This window comes from Sinocyclocheilus rhinocerous, unplaced genomic scaffold (genome assembly GCF_001515625.1).
Source record: "Sinocyclocheilus rhinocerous isolate Xijiao unplaced genomic scaffold, SAMN03320098_v1.1 scaffold1957, whole genome shotgun sequence".
NCBI lineage: Eukaryota > Metazoa > Chordata > Actinopteri > Cypriniformes > Cyprinidae > Sinocyclocheilus > Sinocyclocheilus rhinocerous.
Window position 1 is genome coordinate 64,289 of NW_015655396.1, and position 22,323 is coordinate 86,611.

A 22,323-nucleotide genomic window follows, 5' to 3' on the forward strand; every position below is an offset into this window, starting at 1 on the left:
CTAAAATTAAAACAGGCCGCCAAAAACAACACTACAGTCAAAATGGCAGATGGAGTCCAGAGAAATGTTGTATATAAATGTTTCATTTGGTACCAAAAATTGTTTATAAAAAGTTTACTCTAAATAAAAATTGACTTTTTCACACAGAGTTTCTGTGCAATTTGTTTTAGCCATTTTAACAGTATTGTTGTTGTTAGCTTAGCAACATGCTAATGTGAAACTCTGTTGGAATCAACTGTGTGTAAGTCTCACTGTTAGTGAGCTCTAAATGTGTGGCACATGGAGTTGCTGCCTATTGAGCATTCAAATCAGCCAGAGGTTTCATTTCATGTTAATCAATTACAGTTTGTCCTTTTATATACTTTCTCCATTCTTCACACTCCTCCAAGTAGCAAACAGAGACGTAGCTTGTTCCACACATGCTTTTTGAAATCTTTGTTCATAGAAGCCACTTTCCAGACTGCACTGTGTCTTTTAAGAGAGACAAAGAGCAGATACAGTGGCTTTTACTTCAATTTACGTTCTTCTACTGTGAAAGGCACCAGACGGGGAAAACGTCCAGTTAGCACTTTAAATGAGCACTTTAAAAACTATACTGACAAAATATCTACTGTAATATGATGAAATTTAATTAAAAAAGTTTTTCTTTAGAATACCCATTTCTGAATGGCCATCAATGAGAAAAGATGCTTTTTTGTCGCCAGATGGTGTAGCTGCAACATCTACCGGATAGCAGAGGCTATGGGGACCATGCTAACTATGAAAAAAATTGACCTCTTGCCCCCTGTTTCAAGCCCTTCTCCTCCAAACAATGGTTTCAATTTGGTATGTACCCCCCAGTAAGTTCCCAAAGGATAACATCAAATCCCGTTTCACTCATAAATATGTCCAATTACGGATGTCAAACGGGTTGCTGATATTTCTTAATCTGACTTGAGTTGTATGGTCTCGCATTGTAAATGTTAGGGTTTGTACCACCTATGCTTATTCTACAAATGTGTAAAAGGGTCACTTAGCGCGCACCGCATCGACGGTGGCTCATGTTGACACAAAGCTGGGCCCGTTTCAACAAGTTATACGATATTCTAAGCAGATTTACAATGGGTAAACAAACACATTTGCAGAAACTGTGTGCTGTATAGACATGAACAATAATTTTTAGCAATACTCAATTCCCTTAGCCCAAAACTGAAAATACAAGCTGTGCGGTGGGAACTCTCTGGTGTGTACGTCTGCAGGCTGACATATGGGGCACATGTACATCTATTAGCAACTGGGGTGCAATTGCGGCCCGCTCGAGTTTGAGTAACAGACGCAGGCTGCTTGGCTTGTGCGAGAGGGTTGTTGAGGGCTGTAAGCTGTGTGTGCGTCGTATAAAGTTGCCTGGGATTATCACAGGGCTGGAAGGTGCGATGTTGTTAATATGCCCTAACGGGCCATGACTTCGGTTTGGGTCAAAACCTGATACGTCCACACTAAAAATCGAGAAACTCCGCAGGCCAGTCAGTGGAAAAGGCAAAAAATGTGAAGGGAACTCTGGCAAATGTCAAAGGCACTGGAAAACCGAACGTCCTCGTTCCTATAGTCCAAGTCTTGATTCATCAGCGGAGAACTAGTTTTTCGTCTTGTATATTATGCGGTTGCGTTAAATGACATCAGCGCTCAATGTGCAGAGCAGTCAGCTTCATTGAGCTGCTCTGCAATGTATTGTCTGTTTGTTCAGCTGCTTTGCATGTGTGTCTTTTTGGATGGTCGCTACTGGAGCAAATTGGGTTTAATGTATGCTCAAAGCTTCTGGAAAACTGCAACTTGGATTAAACTTCTTCAAATGAGGATTACACAATTTAATAGATGACAGCCTGGGGGTTTTATGTATTGACAGATTTACTAAAGTTGAAGGGTACGATTTTTTCATCCCCAGTAGCACTAAATGCAATTGCAGAAATTATGAATACTTATAGTCGTCAACCAGCCTATGCTGGTTGGCTGGTCTTAGCTGGCTTAAGATGGACATAACTGGTTTAAGCTGATCTCCCAGACTGCTAAACCAGCTAAAACCAGTTAACCAGCTTAGGCTGGATTCAGTTGGTTTCTTCAATAGGGATAAACTGAGTTAAAGTATATTCATGTTGTATTTAAAAGTGAAATCCGTCGGCATATAGCACCGTTGCGTTCGGGTCTTTTTGGATGGTCGCTACTGGAGCAAATTGGGTTTAATGTATGCTCAAAGCTTCTGGAAAACTGCATCTTGGATTAAACTTCTTCAAATGAGGATTACACAATTTAATAGATGACAGTCTGGGGGTTTTATGTATCGACAGATTTACTAAAGTTGAAGGGTACGATTTTTTTCATCCCCATTAGCACTAAATGCAATTGCAGAAATTATGAATACTTATAGTCGTCAACCAGCCTATGCTGGTTGGCTGGTCTTAGCTGGCTTAAGATGGACATAACTGGTTTAAGCTGATCTCCCAGACTGCTAAACCAGCTAAAACCAGTTAACCAGCTTAGGTTGGATTCAGTTGGTTTCTTCAATAGGGATAAACTGAGTTAAAGTATATTCATGTTGTATTTAAAAGTGAAATCCGTCGGCATATAGCACCGTTGCGTTCGGGCGTCCCGATTTCGAGTCCTGGCTCGCAGACCTTTCCCGATCCCATCCCACCCTCTCTCTTTCCCACTTCATTTCCTGTCTAAACACTGTCCTATCAAAAATAAAGGCAAAAAAAGCCAAAAATAAATCTTACAAAAAAAGATATAGGTGAAATCCATGTCACTTTTAAATTCAGACAAAGCTTAATACTATTTGTTCAGGTTATTTGTGATGGTTTAGACTTATGCATATATGGATTCCTTAAATGCTTAATTAATAAGTATGATTTCTTTCAAATGAATGCTAAATGGGTAATTCACACCTAAAACTGCATCACATTTAGGTTTTAGCCTGTTGTAGCCAATTGACCATTCGCAAAGCGCTTGATTGACAGGCGATCTGACCAATCAGAATGCGGATATTATGTGCTACCGCTGCTATCCGCCATCTTGCCCGACATCTACGGACGGTCTCCATAGAAATCCATGCTAAAACGGGGTAAAAAAAGATTGACTGATTTGAAACTTTTTCAATATAACTAAATATAAATATGTGCGGAGGGTTCAGCTGTGCTGTTTTTGGCTGCCACAGTAACGGCAATAAGCTAAAGAATTCCTTTAAACTACTTGTTTTGCGTACAAGAAAACCTGTCATGTCCGGCGCTGTATGCATGGCTTGCAGCGCTTCAGTTAAAATACTGAGTGTGAAATAATAAAATATGTTAAAACGTGTGCTCTTATCATTCTTTGGACAAAATCTTGTGAGCTTCGCCCCGATTGGGAGATCTATATGCACATGTGCGCTCATCTGTTTTCAATTCAGCTAACCTCGCGTCGCTTCATGTCATCTTCCCACTCAGTAAACTGTGACAGGTCCTTTACTGCAAAAAGAAACACTCTAAAGTGATGAAACTATGGCGCCATATGCTTTTTAAAACCATTTTCATAGGCTTCACGTTATATTGTCGGCTCGGAAAATATGTAAATACGCATGCCCAGTAGCAGCAGCTGTATTCCTTCTAGCCTTAACCACAAATCAGACAGGATCAGAGTAGATTAACTTCGGTGGACTTAAACTTGAAAAATGGTGTGCCGCGGTTGAAATAAAATACTTTCTGATGTTTATTTATGTTCATTTCGGGCTTTAAGTAAATATGAAAAGACAATCGGTTCACGTGTTTGAACTGAGGCAATTCAGTGATCTGTCACGACACATTAAAGAGCCACAAAATAGTATTTATTATTTGAATTTATTTAAAAATCACAAAATTTGAAAGCTGAGAGTCCTGAGACCTTGCTTCTTACCAGGAGTAACCTGCTCTGTCTTTCTGTAACGAATCATCCACTGAAGGCGAACGTAAGTGAGAACCCAAGTGCAGTTTATTTACAGTGATCCAAACATCCAAACAATAAACGAAGACTAGAGACACAGACTTGACTTGACGAGGCATGAACAGACTTGACTAGGCATGAACAGACTAGACTCACCGACAGCGGGTTACAACATCAATACACGACGATGTCTGTCGATGTGTTGTCAGTTGCCTCTTTGCTCTGCGATGTAGTTTTCACTGCGTGAGAACATGATGTGTAGTGTGAGAGCGGCATTGTTTGTCGGGGATGGCAGCATTAACTAAGGTGGGCGGGTGCATCAAATTTTGCATCAATTAATGGTGGAATGTTTGGAATTGTGTCACTAAAAGTTTTATTTTATACTGACTGTGTTTAATTATATTGTGGTTTAAGAGTGATTTTGGACACCTACAAATTAGCGATTTGCTACAATATAGGTCTATGATCTGTCTTGTTACTGACTGATTTGGCTCAACTATGCTTATATTTAGAGAAAATAGTGTGAAAATTGATTTAAAAAAAAAGTTAAAACTATTAAAATGATTATTCAGTGTAAAGGTCACATTGTGAAACTTCAGCAAAAATTTGCAACCTAAAAATGTCCACTGTCTATTGTCAATAGTGTATTGATATATGAAGCACAGCTCAAACAAAAGTCGCTTTCAAACAATTGCAACTGTCAAGCAACTGGCTGTTGGTCAATGCGGCAAATTTGACCAGCTGAAACCATTGCGAAATCTTTGTAGGGGAACCTTTTGTCAAAGGTGAAGAGTAGGCGAAATGCACGATTGTGTGGATTTCTTGATGTGACCAGGATTTCATCTTCGAAAATTCACCCAGCAACATTAAATGTGACTGTAGCTTAAGTGTTGGTTCTATAACACACAAAGAAGGTATTTTGAAGAAAGTTTCAGCTGTTTTGTCCATATGATCATCCAAGTCATTGGTGTCTAAAACAGCATTAGGTTTCTGAGGGATTCTTCAGAATGTCATTTTTTTTTTTTGTGATCCACAGAAGAATGTAAGTCATACAGGTTTAAAACAACATGAGGGTGAGTTCATTTTTGGGTGAACTGTCCCTTCAACTAATTTGGACACATCTAATGGTTCACAGTTCGGTTGGACCCATGCTTTGTATTAGCACATTCAGGGGTCTCTAGCTGTGACATGGGTGGTTTCAGAAGTGGCTGAGTGGAGGGCTGGATCTGCAGGCTGCGGTGGCTGACTGATATACTGTGTGTGTAAAAAGTAAAGAGCAAAGAGCGTTAAGCAGAACACGAGCCAAGAGCTATAAAGCTGCTGTATATCTGGCAGGCACTGCCTTTAGTCTCTCTCTTCCTCTCCTCAAGAAGTCTTTCTAACAGCATAACGGTCATATTGCATCCATAACAGACGCACCATAGATTAATCACCAGATATGCGTGTTCAGTACTTAGAGATTTGTTTTTATCAGATGGCTAAATTTTTTTTATCAATTGTGCTATTAGGAGTTTTCCTGGTCACCAATAGGCTAAATGTCACGTTATTGGTGTCGCTTCAACCTACTGACATGAAAAACAACTTACGGCATATTTCCATATTTTCAGAGTCTAGGGTTTTGTGTTTGTCACATGCGTAAATATTTATTTTATAAATTTATTTGTTTGGTTGTTTATTTGTTATTTGTTTGCATTTATTATGCTGATTTTTGGGCTTATTTAAGTGTATTTATTTGTATTTTTTGGTTTATTCATATAAAATTAAATGGAGTGCCCATGAAATCTCCAGGCACTTCTAATATGTGTAATCTGCAATATTCTCAATGAAGAATCCCTGTGGTACATGAGAAAGCAGAAGTCTCTTGGGACATAAAAGGATGCGGAGCTTCAGGCTGCTTCACAAACTACCTACACCTTAAGCTTAAAGATATTTGTCAATAGGAAGTGCGGGGTGGAGTTGTCTAAATTTCTGAAGGTTGAATGTGTTAGAAATAAGACTTCTTCCTGATCTGTGACATTGTAAACATTGTATTTTACTCTGTGTTTTGTATTGTACTCTTTCTCGTTCTCATTCTCTTCCATATGGTTTTCCCACCCCGATCCACCGGTTGCTCCAGCTGAAGTTGCAGCTGGTGTCCATGTCTGCTCAGCTCATCCCAAGAGCCGACAGCCACACCTTGCCATGATTCACATCTTCAGGGAAGCAATTCCCTCAGCGGTTCGCGCATCTCTGGACGTTGCGCTTTGATGAGGTTTTAACGCGCAGGAATTTCCAACATCCCATTAATGATGAATCACAACATCTCCAGCGTTAAAACAAACATATCCAGATGCTTCACTTCACCTGCTGTTCTGCGATAAAGATGATCGAGAACCTACACAGAAGTACGGCTCCTCATGTTTTCGAACCTCCCACAGGTGCGAATGGAGCTATGAATGCGTCATCTGAAATAGTACATCACTGCTTAGCCTGCAGCCATTACGGGTTAATATCCTACATGGGGATGTCAGATGAAAAACAACACTTTGGAGACGAGCGCTTACTTACGTCGGGAGATGGTGCTCAGTTAGCACATGTCTCTGGAATGGGTTTTTATGTAGAACATATGGAGCTATTGAAGTGAGGAATATTTCTGATATGACTGCTGTTATTTGTAGAGGAGAATGTCGTTTTTTGCCATTACCCTTCTGATCCGTAATGGTGATAAAGATGATCGAGAACCTACACAGAAGTACGGCTCCTCATGTTTTCGAACCTCCCACAGGTGCGAATGGAGCTATGAATGCGTCATCTGAAATAATACATCACTGCTTAGCCTGCAGCCATTACGGGTTAATATCCTACATGGGGATGTCAGATGAAAAACAACACTTTGGAGACGAGCGCTTACTTACGTCGGGAGATGGTGCTCAGTTAGCACATGTCTCTGGAATGGGTTTTTATGTAGAACATATGGAGCTATTGAAGTGAGGAATATTTCTGATATGACTGCTGTTATTTGTAGAGGAGAATGTCGTTTTTTGCCATTACCCTTCTGATCCGTAATGGTGCCCTGCTGCGGTTTCGATACAGCTTAAAACCTACAACTGCATTTATTAATAGAGCTCTGGGGATATGGAAATCTTGTTATAATTTATGCGGAATTTGCTACATTACAAGAAGTGCTGACATGTAGTGACATCAGATCTGTTGGGCCGGTGTTTTGGTATATGATATGACTGACTCGCCTCGGGACATAAATTTGAGGTAGAAGAAGCAAACCGAAACCTCCGCAGTCGAGTCATGTAAATACTATGGAGTATTTGGAAGCGTCTCTGGAATTAAGTGTGTTGTGGGATATTTGGGGAGTACTGTGGGAAGAGAACATATTATTGAGGGATATTACGCAAGGGGAAAATTGGGAGATTGTTTGCAAAAAAAAAGTGGAATAATTTTTGATAGTCGGACTGGGGATTAGGTAAATAAAAAAGAGCTTGTGGAAAGTTTTCAGAGCGTTTTGGTTTCTGGATCCATGGATTCTATACTGAATGAATGGAAGTGATATTAGACATGCTCGAGAAGCATCCATATGGGTACGTTTTCATTTCATGCAGACCAAGATAAATATGAGTCCGAGAGCTAGAAGAAAAGAAAGACTTCCATTTGAAGTCTTGTGTCCCGCTGTGTCTTTTGCTCTGCTAATCGTACGTAAGGTATCCTTGGCTTTTGATGAATCCTGAATGTCATTGAAATGGCAAACAAATGTCAAGGCTGGGAAACAGGTCACATATCCTATTCCCATCTCAAAGAAACACAAAGAGGTGCCAGCAGCTTTGGAAAGAGAAAAGAAACCAGTGTTTTTCTGGAGATGTTGAGGGTAAGCAATGCATGCACTCATCCCTCGGCTCTGACTTCTGTGGACAGGACGGCCTGCTGAGCAAAGATGTGCCGTGGATGGATGGAAATGGAGCGTTTCTTCCCTCCTTCGACCCAGTGGAAAACATACATGTAGGGAAAACAAATGCTGTATTGATTATGCCTTTAAAGTTCCAAATGGTGGCCTTTCATGACATTCATGATGCTTCTGTGACTGGAATCCTTTTCATGGTTTTTCTTGTGGAGCTTGAGGGATTTTAATAGTCGGGTTTCGGAAAATAAACCCCCCGTTTCTTTTTCCCCATAGCGGAATTGATTTTTAACAATAACTTACAAACTGTTAAAGACAGACCTACTGCGAGCTGTGAGGTTAATTTATGGTATATGCTTTTGCTAAAGCCATTAGCCATTAGCCATCAACTTATGTTTTAAATAATCCCCTTTAATAGCAGAATTCCTGGTAGAAAAGCTACATTGCTCATGAAATCTCCACCAATCAGAACTGTAATGAGGAAGTCACACCAAAAGAGCTGTGTAGCATCTGCCAACTTCTATGAAGCACTGTGAATGAGGCAGTGAAGTCTAACTACACTCAAACTACTTAAATATTTATATTACTTAATATTAAATATTACCATTAATATTTATATTTAAATAATTGCATATTTTGCAATTAACTCAATGTATTGCTTCTATGAATGTAATCAATATACATAGGATTGTAGTCTTGTACCTTTGTCTTTTTGACAGATTTTCAAATGCGTTTTTGCTTCAAATCAAATTATAATGTTGTGATTCACTTCATAGGTGATTGGTTTGGTTCATGGATTATAACTTTTTAATGAAGACTTTTTTGAAATACTATGGGAAAATGGAATGGGAAAAATACTACAGAACCGTGTCCGCCAAAATGGACAGGCATTGTCGAACTCTATATAATAAGCTGATAATTATTTAAATGTATTGTTATGGGCGATATAAAAATTTAGAAAAAAGTCTAAATAAAACACTAAGAACTAAAATTAGTCAGTTTAATGCTACAAATTAATTTAGACACTACAGCATTTTAATGTAAAATATAAAAATTTGATATTTCGAAATTTACTAAACATTGCATTTAACAGTTATTAATTTCTTAGTATTTTTAGCAACACATTTATAATGAGTGTTAAATGTGTTCGTGATAGACAGCAAAGGTAATATAATGATTAAAATAGACAAAATAAGCGGAAAAATTCACTCTTCGCTGGGAGTTTGATTGGCAGGTGATCTGACCAATTATAATGCAGAATCTGCCATTTCTGTCCGACAAACAAACCAGACAGGAGAGTAGATTAACGTCGATGCACTTGAACTTTAAAAATTGTGTATTGATGTCTTTCCGCAGTTGAAACAAGATACCTTCTGATGTTCATTTAAGTTTATTTTGTGATAAGTAGTAAAGATGAAGAGATGATCGGTTCACATGCCGATTGAACTGAGGCACTTCAGCGATCTGTCACAACACATTAAAGAGCCACAAAATGGTATTTATTGTTTACATTTCTTAGAAAATATCAAAATTTTGTCTTTGCGAAGGGTTAATTAAACATCCAATAACAACCAAGTGGAAAAGTGAAAAAAAAATTCTCAAATATCAGCCAATAACCGATATGCTTCCGATATATTGTGCAGTTTCCACAATCAGTCTTTATTCGTCCATATTTGTTGAATAGTATACATGATGAACTGTACTTTGGTCCAATGAAATCACACTGTGGGTGGGACTACCCAACACATCAGAAATGAAAACCAGATGAACCAGAGCTATCATGGGCTTGGCTGTTTGAGACGTAAATATAGTGGAATACCACAAAAAGATCTGGGTTTCTCTCAATCTTAAGGTCTTCGCACCTCATCACTTCAGAAGAAACACTACCAGAGGTTTTGTTATGCCCTTGTGTCTTGGACAAGACGCTATCCATAAGTGTCCTGACTATTGATTTCACAGAAGTTATTAAATCTTTTTTTTATATTATGTAATGATATTTTCACTACAATTACGTGCAGTCCCAGTCTCAAGACACCCTGGAATGGAAACACAATGTTCAGATGCTGAGATGGATTGAGAGACTCGTCAGAGAAAGACATTCGAGACCGAAGAGGCCTAAAGTGCATATTATGATCACTTCAACAGATCGACCCCTGGCGGCAGCACAACAAATACCTGACAACATTATGAATGCGCCTGCATATCTCTTTAGGGCCGCCCGCATGTGTTCGCAGACGAATTTGGGCACCCCAGACACCGTTCGGTGGAGACGGCGGTGGTGCGTCAGGATTGTTGTTGAAAGTTTGTTCTGAACAGCCGAGCCAAAGACCGACATCTTCTCCCACTTCGTACATTATGCCTTGTTTATCATTCAGTCTCGATGGTTCCCGTAGAAAGAAAAATAGCGGTTGAAATATGTGACAGCTGATTTGAGGCAAGTGGATGGGGCTTAAAGTGTGAGTGGAAAGAAGAACAGAACTGTTTCCATCAGACCGCTTCTCCTAATCCTGACGCGCAGCCACTGGAAGAAGCGGCTCTCCTCCGGACATGTGTTCGTTATTAATCCAGGAACTCCTCACACTTCAGGAATCCTTACAGGTTTTGCTTCACTGCGGTATTATCCAGACTCCAGTTGAAGCATATCCCTTGTCAGAAACTTCATGTTGTACCAGAGTCAAAGCTGGAGCCGATTTCAGATCGCCTGGTGGATTTTCAGTCTCTTTGCGTCGTTATGATCCATGGCTCCGAATATGAGAATTTTTATATTTATGGCCATCATTAAAAGCACTGTAATGCATCTGCGATGAAAATACTGCTGATAAAAGATGCAACTGGCAAATAGTGTTGATTATGTAATTTTGCACAGACATTACTTTTCAAATTAAAACAAAGCTTTTAGATGTTGGCGACTCGGATCAAGCTTGGATCGCGTTTAGGGGATGTTCGCTTGAACAGAATGTGTTTTTGCGTTCAGAAAGGTTTTCCAAAAAAATAAAAAAGAAAAGAAAAAAAAGAAAAGAAAATTGTGACCCTGAAACGTTATTTTATTTGATTAAAATAATTTAAAAAATTATAATAAAGTAAATAAAGTCTCTGGATATTGTTTTTGGATATTTAATTGTACAGCTAATTTATTCTTTTTACATTTGTAATTTTTCCTTTATCTAATGCTCACTTAAAGTTAAATTAATAACAATAATTTAATGACGTTGTTAAATGTAATGGCGAAACCAAAGGCAAAAGTCCATGCAACTTTTATTGTAATTTTCAGTGGATAATTACTTAAATTTTGGTCTGTTTATCATATAAAATACTCTGAATATGGAACATTAATTGTATGTACAATTTTTATGCTTTTCTTTTAAAGTGTTACATAAATCACCATCCTCAGACATAAATTTTTTTCCCACATAAGAAATAGACAGGTTTAGAATCAACTTAGTATAAATGATGACAGAACTGTAATTTTTCACTTCAAGTAAATGTAAACAGTCAAATACAGTGTAAGTGCCGTGTAAATTTTCTTCTCAAGGTTAAAACAACATTGATTTATTTAGCTTTATATCAAAGGTAACTACTACAAGCAACTTTGGCTTCAGTGTTATGTGACTGTCAGCTTCTCTGGACTCCATAAATACGCTCCAAATTTTGTTCTCGCTGTCCAAAAACACACCAGTCTAATTCAAAACATGTCCCTGAACTTTGTCATTGGATTGGGATTTTTTCCTCTTCATCGTGCTTTGGCCCAGACAGAAAAAACAACAGGAGAAGGGAACCTGGCACGGGAAGTTCATAGATTATTATTACCACTCATAAAGCACCAACACTTAATGCTGGACCGTATTCCTGCTTTTTGATTGGCTGCCACACAGGCCCAAAGCAAGCTGAGCTGATTGCTCTAATGCGTCTTTAATGTTCCAAAGAAATCTTAAGACAATTACTTCTGGATCTTGGTTTGTGTACGTCATTGCGAAAAGGCCAGTCTAACGCATGCCGATACATAAATCAATAGCACTGCTGATTTGATTCACCTTGTCAAAGAGCGTGATTCATTCTTGCCTGTGAGACTGAGGTCTTTGTCAGTGAATGGAGAGCATAGAGTTCTCCTCAAATAACCAGCTGTCCAGGAGCTTCAAGTGGCAGTTTAAATATACAGAGATATTCTCAAACAAACCCGTATGCCAAGGGCAACAGCTTTTAATTATTTATGTATTTTTGGGGATTTCCTGTATATTTATAGATATGTTAAAACCTGTAGGTTGGATAAGAAGCTTGTGTGTGTGTGTGGAGACCAGTGGAGCACTTGACTGGACTCTTGTCCATGTAAAAACCAAGCCTTTTCAAAATTTGTATTAAATTTTTTAATTCATTCAGTCATTCATTCATTCATTAATTCATCCAATCATCCATTCTTTCATTTATTCATTCATTCATCCATTCATTCATTCTAATATTAAAATTTGTTATGAGAGTAATAATAATTATTGTTATTTTTTAAATGAACAAATATAAATATAAAATTGTAAATAAAATTAATTTCATTACTATTATTATGATTGTTATTATTAAAAATGATGTTATTAATAATATTAAAAGTACTACATTAATAATAATAACTGATTATTTTATACTACTAAAAATTTAATTTAGAATTTTATGTTCTATAATTTATAAATTATAAAACATTATTTTTATTATTATTATTATAAATGGTGATGATGATATTAAATCACAATTCTAATATATTAGAATGTTACTTTTAAATACTTAGAAGAATGTAGTATTTGTAGTAGTAGTAATAATTATTATTATTATTATTATAAATAATTATTCAATTATTAAATAATAATAATTGTTATTTTAAAATGTTATTGTTCTATTAATACATTCTAACAAAGTTGGGGTTTGAAAATTTTCCTTGCCTTCCCCATCTCTCTGAGCCTGAGGAAACTCTTCTGTCTGACTGAATGAAATCTCCTCACCATTATCATCACTATGAGTTTGTAAAGACAGAGAACAACTCTGTTTAGTAACGATTCCCAAATACTTAAGTAAACAAAAAACCGTGTTCATGATTTAATTTGTCTGTCTGTCTTTCCTTCTGTTAAAATGAACTGTCTGTCTGTCTGTCTGTCTGTCTTATCTATCTATCTATCTGTCTGTCTGTCTGTCTGTCTTATCTATCTATCTATCTGTCTGTCTATCTGTCTGTCTGTCTGTCTGTCATACGTTCTATCATTCTGTCATTCTATGTATCAATTGTTCTATCTATCATTCTGTTCTGTCTACCCTTGCCATCTATCATCTGTCTATTGTTCTGTCGTTCTCAAATCTGTTCTTCTGTCATTCAGTGGTTCTGTCTATCTTATTGTTCTGTCACTCTTTCTGTCTCTATCATTCTGTTTAACTATTGTTCACTTGTTCTATCTTTGTCTATTATTCAGTCTTTCTCTCTCTGTGTCTGTCTGTCCATCCCATCTTATGCATCCATCTGTGAAATTGTTTCAGCTCACCAATCTTATTTATCTTCGCATTCTTGAATTCTAGCTGTCTGTCCATCTGTGCATCTTGTTTGTTCGTCTGTCCAGCTAATTTGGCCTCAGTCTGCTGTAATTGTCAAAGCATCCATCATCAACCAGACCCAGAAAGACGTGCACACCCGACTCCAACTATAATATGTAGGTAGCCTCACGGACAGTAATGGTCCTTGACAGAGGGACACTGTCTCTTGGCATAAGGAATGCTGTGTTCAATATGGAGAGAGGCCTCTGACAGCATCTCCTGTCAATCAAACTAGTCACGGAGTGATCAAAGAAGTGCGGTCAAGTACTTAAGCAATGGCCTTTCCCCTCTTCTTTCAGAAAAGACGTGCTGTCTTGCTCCCGTCACCAATCTCATTTATCTTCGCATTCTTGAATTCTAGCTGTCTGTCCATCTGTGCATCTTGTTTGTTCGTCTGTCCAGCTAATTTGACTTAGATTATCATCTCTAGACTCTGTAAACTGACGGCAAATAGACATCTTTTATTACTCAAAGAAGTCAGGGCCTCAGTCTGCTGTAATTGTCAAAGCATCCATCATCAACCAGACCCAGAAAGACGTGCACACCCGACTCCAACTATAATATGTAGGTAGCCTCACGGACAGTAATGGTCCTTGACAGAGGGACACTGTCTCTTGGCATAAGGAATGCTGTGTTCAATATGGAGAGAGGCCTCTGACAGCATCTCCTGTCAATCAAACTAGTCACGGAGTGATCAAAGAAGTGCGGTCAAGTACTTAAGCAATGGCCTTTCCCCTCTTCTTTCAGAAAAGACGTGCTGTCTTGCTCCCGTTATGGATCTATCGAGTGCATACGCTCGTAGTAGAGCGCGATGACTGACATGCCTGAGAAAGGCCTCCCTGCCTGTCACATCAGGAGGTCGTGTCTGTTTGTATGATAGACGTGACTACTGGAAATATCATTTTGTATAAAGTTGGAGAGGTTATAAAATAACTAAATTAGAGAAAATGGAATGTGCTATTTTAGGAATATGAAGATAAATATCTAACTGCGGGTCAATTTTAAATTCAACACAAAATTGAAACTCGACCAATCAAAATTGACCATATTTATGTCCTTAATACACGTTCTTGGTCTTATTGGGCACAATTAATCAAAAATGTTTGTCTTTGCACCTTGCACCACTACAAAAACAACCCTGGGGCTGCACGATTTTGAAAAGAAAGAAAAATTTTATTTTATTTTATTTTACAATTGTAATACCATTGTTAAACCATCAAGCTTTTATTTTGGTGGAAACTCCAGGTGGCCCTTAAAGTGCTTCTTATTACAAGTTTGGGAAGATTGATGACAATGTTGCATTCCCAAATGCACGTTATAAGTGACACAAACTCACAGCACATGTGGAAATAAGCATTTGGTGGAGCAGCATTTACTGTGAACCGAGCCACTCTGAGCTGCTGAAAACACTGGATCGTGAGTTGCTCGCATGTAAAAGAACACAGTGACTCGCTTTACTCTGAAACACGGAGTGCATATATGTAGTTAATTAAATCGCAGCCTTTCGCAAATTGTTTTTGTGGCTGTGACAAACAATATCCTGTAGCATATATAGAAGAGGGATGTTCTGCATGTCAGGAAAAGAAAACCATTTGTCTAGTACTTTCATGGCGCTTTTCATGTTGAAACATCTCATTCTCTTAGCTACATTGTTTTGTTAAAATTCACCACAAACATTCAGAAATCATGTTTTCTGAATAATAATTTCAAACTTTTAGCGCTGTTATCAAGTTTTATGTGGCTTGTGGAAGTTTTATGGCTCTGCAATTTATGGTTGTTTTGTGTCAGTGCAGGGCAACAGCAGAACGTCCCTGCTGAGGCTATATCTTCTGCCAGTTGTTTTGGTTGAACAACTCATTTAGAAAGAGCTAAACAGACATTCAGCAGTTTGTTTTGGTTCTCAAAGTCAGTAGAGTAGGTGTTTCAACCGCTCCAAATTTCAACCACTAAAAGAGAAAATAGGACCTTTTTTGTTGGTTTTATTGACATATTTTGTAATTTTATTTATTACGTACTCCTCTCCCCTCTATCTGCTTGTAATGTTCCTCTTTTGTCCCAATTAGCGTATGTTTCTGTCTATACAGAATGAAACAGTCTGTGATAACATCGTAACTCTGTGCACGAGAGTCCAAGTGACCACAGAGTCTAACTTCAGGCAGGATCAGAGCAAAGGAAACGTTTAGAAATCAACCCGAGCTGCCTGTTTGAGCTGGTTCAGCCGAACTGGGCCAGATTGTGCTGCATTTTAAAACATTTTGCAGTCTTTTTCCATCCCGAAAATATGGATAAAGTTGTGAAATGATGACTAGTTGTTCTCCATGTGTGACAGAGAGCGAGCGTGTTTGTGTATGTGTGTGTTCGCATATTTTACAGGGGCCTCCAATCCATTAGAATTTCAGTCTGTGCTGAATTATTACCATAATAACACTGGCCTTTCACACACCACATTTCACCGGTTTGGCAGTCCATCGTTAAACGCTCCTCAGCCCATGGACTTTTAATCATCAACCTCACACCTCGTCCAGTCATGTAGATGGGTTAGTAAATTATTGTAACCACAGAATAGGAGTTGAAATCATCTATCAGCACAGGGTTTTGTTTAACAATTCCTTCGGCTTTGCAAGTAGTGTTCAAAGGTTAAAATAAGGAATGGTTTCCAATTATCGATTGAGTTTCGATGAGTCAAGCCAATTTATGTGGCACTTTTTTGGAAAACATTGTTTAAATCATGTTGTTGATTTCTTTAAATACTCCATTAAGCAATGTGACAAGCCAAGGGATACTATATGAAGTAGATGAAGAAGAAACCCTCTACAAATATAATGATTTGAGGTTAAAGAGACAGAAAGATAATAACATCTGGTCTGGAGAAGAAATAAAGCTGAGAACAATCAGCATAACAGTGATTTTTTTAAATATTAATATTGCCTTAAGCAGGATTGTCAAACTCATTTAAAGTTGAGACCTGGTTTGAACACAGTGTCACGATGAAGGGGCCATTTTTTATTTTTATTTTTTTAAGACTTGGTGTATCCAACACATGCACTTCTGGAGTTTATAAAGTTCAGAATGAACCTTGTGAAAACATGAAATTATTAATATTGTTAATTGTTGATTTGTAATGAGCAGGCTAATAATTAATAATGACTTATTAATGAATATTAATCAATCTTTTTTATCGACTGAAAAAGCTCTTCGCTGGATAACTTTAATAGCCTAAATAAAACTGAACATAAGCACAAACGCTACAGCTTATGTTAATTTAGAGACCTGTTTCTCAGTCAAGCTCCAAGAAAATTGAATCAGTCTTAATGAATTTTATAATCACTCAGTGGAAACATATGCAAAATTCTGTTTACTTTTAATATTTTTCCATGTACCGGTCCATGTTGTCATTAGTCTCACAAAAACCTCACAGTGGGGAAAATGAACAGGGTTGCCCTGGAACAGTTGTATCACCAATAGATCCAATTTCACAGAAAGAAAGAATTTGCAAGTAAGAGTGGTTTTACTGCTTTGAGTAAGCATGGTTTGCGAGTAAGCACAATTTAAGAAAAGTTTTACTGCTTCAACACAACAAATTAAAGAGTTCATGTCTCCTGCTGTTGCTAAAAATTGATTATTATAGATATAGCACACTTTTTAAGTTTTCACAAATCATTCTTAGTCATAAAGCAAGCATTAACGAGAACAACAGCAGAGGACCCAACACAGAGCCTTGTGGCACTCCCATGTTATGTTTGTCAGTTCTTTCTTTCATCTTTATTACAAGCATGTACATTCAAATCAACTGACGATGCAAAAAAAAAGTTATTTGAATACTTTGAAATCGTTTGACAAAGTAGATGTTGCCTAAGGTGCTGCTTTCTCCAGTGGAGTCTGGTTGCATCTTTTTTGAGTTAATTCATTGTTCTGAGTTTGTTCTTGCTTGAAGTGATGCATAATTGCATATCAAAGTATCCAGAGTCAGCTCTACGAAATCGTAACAAAGAAGGTGTTGATATATCAGTCGAACTGTCACATCGACGGCCCGACTGTTACTGTTTTCGTTGCGGTTACCTTGTTTCTCTCAATCCATCTTTCTGTCTGTCTCTTTGCCCAGGGCACAGCACCCGTCTGCAATTTTATGAACCTCACATCTGTACTAGTGGGAGAAACCGAAGAAAAACGTTTTTTTTTTCGTAATTTCGCTGATTATTTCCATATTGGTCAATGCCCTAGTTACGCCAAATACTTCAGCCAAATCAAGACGAGTGGTTCAACCCTACCTCTTTAAGCGGTTGTAGATGTTTGCATACTTGTCTTGTGACATACTGTATAGTGTCCGTATTATTCGCTAACATAATTATTGACCTCATTAACGAATGAATGGGGTCTAAGATTCTTATTTTCTTTATCTGTCTTTGCTGTAGGGATGGAACGATTACCGGTTTCACGATAAATCACGATAAAATGCCCTGACGGTTTGTCAGCTGTTTAGTGGCTTGCAATTATAGCCTACGGCTCGCTCTTCTGGCTTGGTGTTCTTTTTGCTCCTTGTTTCAATTAATTTCTATTTTATTTTGTACTTTCCATTTTTCTCAGTGGGCCCCAATATTATGGTGAATTATATAATAACCACTGTTCCATGCTGCAATTGGAAGCTGTAAAATCTATCTTATGAGGGCAGTTTTATAACGATGCTAATCTTTAAAGTGAGCCATAAACCAAACCAGATTCAACAACAAACCCCCTGAGACAGACTGCCCCTGTCAACAACACATAAACATAAAAACAGATACGCAAAAACATACGTGTCCATACGGAAATGCTTTACTCTCATTAGCTCACAGTATGTGTGTGTGTGTTTGCATTCTTTATAGACTTTCAATTAGTTTGCAAGTTTTATGAACTCTGTTATTCCAGGCTGTTCACTATGTCTGCCATTTCTACAGTACGCAAGATTTGTGTTTCATGGTGGTCCAGGCTATTTTCCCACTTGATTGTAATAAAGACTTTCTCAGATTTGACAGAAAGGAGCATTAACCCTGTCTTTCCTTATCTCTGGAGTGAATTATGGTACATATTCAGTCAAAACATATTTGGCCTGCTTGTTTTTCCTCTCAGTTGCTTTCTTCAAGAATATGTACTCTGTGTTTACTTGAAATCTTCACATATTTGTTGTGGAAAACACTTGATTTGGTTCAGCATACCATGTAATAAAGCCTCTGTTTAACATTCATTTTGACCATCCATCCTGCGGCGTTCTGTTGATGGAAACTTTCGGGTTCTGGTGGTTTCGTTGTGTCAGTTAGCTTGCTTTTATTTTTTTCTTTTCCCTCATATTAGCTGGCCTAAAAGTATAACATTTCTGGTTGAAATGGTTGCGCGTGTTGAGTGTAAATGTGCCAGCTGTATTTGACACTGACGTTTATTAGAAGGGTTAATGTGCTGGAAATTAACTGCCTGCGAAGAGATGTTGTTAGCACCCATTTACCGCACTAAAATCTACTTTGACTTTTCCATCTCAGACTTTATAAACTAATCTGGCTGTGCAAGAAGAAAAACGTTGCTTTCTATCTGCAGTGGTGGCTGTTTCTGTGCTGACTACATAACTTTGAGGGGGGTTTTTTGTCTTGAAGATGCAAAAGTCTGGAATTTCAACAGTTGTCCATCATTTAATCACCCTCATTACTTTTAAAACCAACAACAGTTTTTGTTTCTTCAGTGGAACACAGAATGAGATGGAAGTGACCAATGGTTACCAATGGCTGCCAGGGAAGATTTTCTGTGAAGAATGAAAATGTTGTCATTATTTACTCACCCTCATGTCGTTCCAAATAGATAACAATTTTTTGAAGAATCTTGAACCATATAATGAAAGTCAAAACAACACTGGACCACATTGACTGCCGTTGTATAGCCAAAAGCCCCCGCATTCTTCTAAATATCTTCTGTGTTCTATAGAAGAAAGGGAAAAGGATGATTATATATGATTTTTTTGGGCAAATTTTTCATTTAAAATTAAGCCTGTCCCCAACACTTATGATATATGAACCTCTTTTATTATACTTTTATATGCTTTTTGTCCTTATTAGAGATTGGCAGCCCTTGGTCCCTATCCAGTTTCTTTGTGTGGAAGAGAACAGCATGAACATTCTTCAGAACTTCTCCTTTTATTTTTCATTGAACAAAAATACATGCATGTTTGGAAGGACATGAGGGTGAGTAAATGATGACAGAAATTTAATTTGAGTTAAGACTGCACAATTCATCGAATTTCTAATCATGATTACAATTATGGATGCCACAATTACGTAATCGTTCAAAGCGGCAATTAATCGTTCAAAGTCCACTTACGTTATTCTGCGTGCTTAAGATGCGTTTTTTTCTTTGTACATGTTATCTTAAGGGTTTTTCCCATTATTTTAATTTTAGTTTTAGTATAACATAGGGCTGCACGATAAATCGCATGCGATATTTAACGCGCATCTTATCAGTAAAGCCGGTTCTGTAACAACCCTCAACGCACACCTTGGCAATATAATCGCCATTGGCTAGTAAATTTTTTTGTTTACTCGCCAGACTGATATACTATGACAAGATGCGCGTTAAATATCGCATGCGATTTATCATAACATAATAAAATTCATATTTTTACTTTTTTATAATTTAAAGAAGAAACCAATCCGATGTATAGTTGACATTTGAGGCTTAATACTATAGAAAAGCACTAAAAGTTTTTCAGTTAGACTGTTTTCAGCTTGGTTATTTTCATATAAAAATACAGCATGCAGTTGCATTAAACAATGGTATAAACATCATTCAATGTAAATTGTGATAACCGTAATTAATAATCGCAATTACAATTTCAAGGGAATAATCGACAATTATGATTTTTGTCATAATCGTGCAGCCCTAATTTGAGTCAATTATCACTTTAATATTGAGCATTTTTAATGAAGGCAGCAACCAGCACTGATAAACAAATTTTTTTCTTAGTGGGGAATAAATAATAAATACACCGCAGATGTCATGATGGCTGCAGTCACAGAGGTGCAGCTTTAAGTTACGAGCTGAGTTATGACTGAAAATAACCTAGGTTATTTTCAGTCATAACTCAGCTCGTAACTTAAAGCTGCACCTCTGTGACTTCATTGATTACATTGATTTCACAGTAAAATTCACAGTATTCACAGTACACAGCATTTTATTGTAAGAAATTACTGTTAAACCTTGTAAAATCCCAGCAATTTTTACAGTGCATAAAGTGTGCACTTAGCTTTAAGCTCTTTCACAGCATTAATGGCCTTCTCTGACACCTTTACAAGAGATACACTTTCACACGAGCTGGAAAACAGTTCAGTTTTCAGGAGCTGTGAACATCACATTTGAAAACCACTGTCATTTTCCCACAATGCCCGAAACAAACAGGAATGTCCTGCTGTCTGACAGCATGCTTAGCGTGAGTAATGTTAAGAGCTTTAGAGACCCAGTCTTGCTCCGTCTCCCCTGCTCTTGAAAGCCCGTAAAGCCCATAGCCACCAATGTTCTCTCCATGTACTTAACAGATCAGTCTTGTTCCTGCCAATTATTCAGCCGCAGAAATGCATTCAAGCCAAACTAAAACACATCAATCAACACTGCGCTGTTGCTTCCCTTCAGAATTAAAGGAATAGTTTAGAAAATGAAATTTCTGTTATTATTAACTCACCCTAGTGTCGTCCCAAACCCAAATGCTGTTATTTTTCTGTGGAACACAAAGGAAAACTTTGTCAAAAGAATCTTCACCAGGGCTTTTCCATACAATGATAATTCATTGCAGCTGTTATGTCCAAAAAATACACAAAGCACCAAAAAAACACCATATTTCTGAGAATCCTCCCCTTTAGTGAGCTGTTAACTTGAGAACTGAATCATTGAGTGAGTGAGTTAGTTAAACTTGTGAACTGGATCAGTGATTAAGATCAGTGATTAACCTGGTTAATCAGATGTACAAATCTGATGTGTTCATAGATCAAACTGATTTTTTTTTTTCACAGATTTGACTCATGAATTTGAGGTCTCAACTGACTATCATATGACTTCAGACGATATAAAAGCACCACAACAGTGCTCTATACAGTTCTTGCAGTATATTCCACATCTTCTAAAGTCATTCGATAGTTTTGTGCAAGAAACTGTAAGTTGTTATTTCTGAAAATATTCCCCTCCACTGTTTACTTGCAAACTGAATCATTGATTCAGTGAGTATAACTTGTGTACTGTGTCAAGGATCAGTGATTAACCTGTTTAATTAAATGTACAAATCTGACTTAGAGATTTATTTGTGTTCATGGATCAAACTGATTCATTCACAGATTGAACTGATTCATTCATGAGTCTGAGCTCATCTGACTCAATAAACCAGTCAGTGACCTAAATTTTAGCCTGTTCCTCCTACACTTATCATATACGAATTCTGAAGACACAAAATGCACCATAAAAGTCTTGTGCGATATATTCTACATCGTCTAAAGTCATACAAGAGGTTTGCGTGAGAAAAGACCAAAATTAAAGTTGTTACGAATTTTCCCCTTTAATGAGCTGTTAACTGAATCAGATTATTGAATCGGTGAGTTCAATTTGTGAAGAAGATTAATGAATGAATCATTCTTTTGAGCCATTTCTTTTCAGAGAACCTAATTCATGCGATTCACAAATCTTAATAATTCATTCAGGGATTGGACTAATTTGTTCATTGATCATCAAACTGATTATTTCGCAGATAGGACTGATTCATTCATGAGGTCAGCTGACTCAGTGAACTTGTCATCTAAATCTTGTCAAAAAAGCACCCCAAAATTGGTAAATATGTCCTGTGCACTGTATTCCCCATCTTCTGAAGGCGTGCAATAGCTTTGTGTGAGAAACAGACCAAAATTGAAGTCGTTATTTCTGAAAATAAAATATCCCCCTCTACTGTTTAC